Genomic DNA, 3611 nt, shown 5'->3' on the forward strand with positions numbered 1-3611 from the left:
TAATGAAATGCATATGTAAATAAATACAAATAAACATATAAATAAATAAATAAATAAATAGATAAATAAATAAATAAATAAATAAATAAATAAGATATGTATTTCCTCTGCAGGTCTGATAACCCAAATTGTTATGGACTCGTGATTGTTGTGATGGAAACACTCTCAAATAACACAAACTATATTATTGTCCATTACAACAAGGTTAAAACAAGCCTAAAAATTATTGCGCTCGGTCATCAGACCTGCAAATATAATAATAGCATGTTCACGTCGCTCACGATCACAAACCAAAGTTTTCCCGACACTGACTGGCGGTGGTGGATAGAGTGAGTGAGTGAGTGAGTGAGGGAGTCCATCCAATATTTGATTGACGTTATCCTGCCCAGGGGTCTCCGACGGTTTCGTCCATGTCTTAGCCACACCTATCGGATTTCAAACGAACCGCTCTCCTTTTCTTTCTTGCTCATTCGACAGCCAGCCACAGCCACAAACAACAGTCTATCGTAGGAATTTTTAAAAAAGGAAGGGAAGAGAAAGGAAAGGAAAGAAAAATCAATTAAAAAACAAACACAAAGCAAGACAAAGTGAAAGTAGAAGGAGGCGTGCACGAATACCTGATCGGATCATTATCATGAGAGAAGAATGAAATGAAATAAAAAAGAAGAAAACGAAAGACTGACTGTGATTTGACTTCGCGTAGATAAGAATAAGGGAATCGAACCTCAACACTTACGACACGAGTTCTAAATAGCCTTATCGGAAATTTTTAAAATAATCGTAAATGTGGATAGACCATCATAGTTTTCGACTATTTCGACCAATCGCGTTCCGTTTTCCTATTCACTCACACGCAAGTGTCCCCCAAACACAAGCTGGAATGGACATCGTCGATTTATCGACCAACCAGAGTCAAATATAGGCGGAGCTTACGTTGATCCCAAATTCAATAAACCCCGCCCATTTCTAGCTTATTTTCACCCATGATTGGCTACACGTCCGTCATCGCTTGTTGGCGAAGTATAGGGAGGCGGGGAATAAAATAGTTTGTTTCATCCTTGGGTAAACAACACGCGTTGTGTGAAATGTTGGATCGGCAGACGACTTTAGTTTGATGTTCTTTCGTTCGTCCGTCCGTCGTGTGGTTTTTGGAATATTGTGTATGCTTAGCTTGCTCTCCTCTTTATACCATATCGTCCAGGTTTGTTGTTCGTCTAATCATTAATATTGTTGTTATTCATAAGGCACTGGCATCGCTAATATCACACAAACTTCTAACACAGTATAACTATCATTGCTACTTGTAGTAGTAGTAGTAGTAATAAAGCCACTATGGCCTAGATCATATCATATTAAGATCTAATATTATTGAATTATTGTTGTGTGTTTACAATGTGTGCGTAATTGATTTATAATTGTGCTCTGTGTGCTGTTATAATTCTTGGACTATTTTATTGTAAAATTCTACGGAGTCTTAATTGTATCACCCGGACGATCAGTAAGTTTTTAATTATGTAACACATGCGTGCTATACGGAAAACAACACACATATACAAATTGGAAGTGTGTTGTATTTTCATTCTTCTCTCTAAACTATCGACAACTATCGCCTTTTATTTTCATGCATATAAATATCCACCAATCTTCTATTTTGGTGACAATTTATAAATAATGTATCTGTCAATTGAGCCCCGACAACGGTAATTGCCATTATTCTTTACAAAGACAGTCAGGAACTCGTTTGAGTGGATATCATCCCTTATAATTACACTCAGTGTGAATGTCCCCTGGTGACAAGTGCTTTTGTTCCTTACTAAAATGTATTGATTTCACTAATTGTTGTATTATCAATAATTTGTTCAACAGGAATGTTGTTGGTCTCTCTCTCTCTCTCTCTCTCTCTCTCTCTCGCTCTCTCTCTCTCTCTCTCTCTCTCTCTCTCTCTCTCTCTCTCTCTCTTCGTACAAAAGCGTATCTGTAGGAAAAGCAAAATGATTAATTAGCAGTTAATAAGAAGTGTATTTATTAGGTAATAGAAAATGCTAATTATTAATTAGAATCTAAATGAAATTTAATATCACTCTTCTCTTAGCAATCAATTCCATTTTGAAAGAGTGAAGTAACCGGAGTGAAATGATATGTTAAAAATAAACCCACAAACAACAACAATAACGAACAAGACAAAATAAAACATAACACACAAAAGTAAAGTTTAAAGAGAAAAAACAAAAAACCAACAAACAAAACAATTCATTTCGCCATTGTCAGTATTTGTGTTGATTTAGAGAGTTTTGAGTTTATGTCTACTACGTTGTTGTAATCATCAGAGGCATTTTTTATTGCTCAGGTATCTTCTATAACTTTTAATTAGAAAATAACAATGTCAACACCATAGTTAGCTGAAGGAGAAGCAGGACAAGACGTATCTTATATGCATATTAATTTGCATACATAATTGGTGACAATTCTCTAGATTCTAAACAAACCATTGAAAAATATAAAACTGACTTTATTACGTGAAAAATAATGTTTTTTAAATATTTTTTTTTGTTTCGTCCATCTAAAAAAAAAATAGCTCTCAAACGTCTACAAAACCTTTTTTTTTATTTTTTACATTCCGACTAGAAAACGTTTGATTAAAATATCGATCAATGTAAATAATCCTTACTTGTCAAACAGTCTCGAGTTCAAATCTCTTCCATATAACCTGAACGGATGGTATCAACATAAAAGCTATCCATTTTCTCAGCTCGTGAATTTTATAAGACCTGCTTAGAAAAATCAAAACAAAACAAAATAATTCCTCTCAGTCTCAGTATAAGATAAGAAAAGATAAAATAAGATAAGATAAAATAAAATAAAGTAAACCTTAAGTGTACAAAACATAGAAATAGTTTTACTGATGTTAGGGCTAAATATGTATCATCATTATGAAAAAAACCCAATAAAAACATTAAATTATAGTGAATTAACAATTCAGAATATTAAATGTTTCAAAAATAGCAATGCATTAATAGTAATAGATGGAATAATTCTTTTGAAGAAAAATATTTTTAGTATTATAAAGAAAAGAAAATATTTTTTTAAAATCTTGGGTTTGAATTACTAGGTCTCACAATGAAAACGTCATCAAATTCAATTTGACACACACACATTTAGATTATCTACCAAAACGACATATAGACAGTCAATGATAAAATCCCAAACATTCACCTATAATAATCTGTACAAAATTTGGACATTTTCAATATCATTTTTGCCCTTTACTTTACTTTCTGATATCTGCCTTGAAAACGTTGAGGATTCAAGATTCAAGATTCAAAAGTTTATTTTTAGGCAATTGCCAATATAACTCATACAAGAATAGATAATATATTCATCAACAAATCAAAGAGGTGACATCAAATTATCCACTGAGATTTGTCTCAAAACAGCAAACTCTGAAAAAAAACAAAACAAGTAATGAATTTATTTCTTCAAAACCACGTCGTATGAGTCAGATTATTTTTCATCAGATCTGCCACTTAAAAACATTTACCAATATCAACATTATACAGAATGGTGACATTTCCATGTTTTCACACTTTACTTTCTGTTTTCCACCATCAAAG

The 3611-nt window shown here is 32.7% G+C and overlaps 1 protein-coding gene across 2 annotated transcripts in view; it reads left to right on the forward strand.

Moving 5' to 3' along the window:
* The first annotated feature begins 1094 nt into the window (after positions 1-1094).
* Positions 1095-3611, forward strand: part of LOC144967832 (LIM/homeobox protein Lhx5-like) — a 175013-nt gene continuing 172496 nt past the window's right edge. Inside the window, exon 1 of one of the 2 annotated variants that reach the window (XM_078905508.1) lies at positions 1095-1201. The gene's annotated coding sequence lies outside the window, so the exon portion shown is untranslated. Of the gene's footprint in view, positions 1499-3611 lie in introns of both variants that reach the window. The other variant, XM_078905507.1, reaches the window with a different exon arrangement.

Source organism: Berghia stephanieae, chromosome 3, assembly GCF_034508935.2.
Source record: "Berghia stephanieae isolate SIO BIC M18660-M18661 chromosome 3, UCSD_Bste_1.3, whole genome shotgun sequence".
In the NCBI taxonomy this organism is placed as follows: domain Eukaryota; kingdom Metazoa; phylum Mollusca; class Gastropoda; order Nudibranchia; family Aeolidiidae; genus Berghia; species Berghia stephanieae.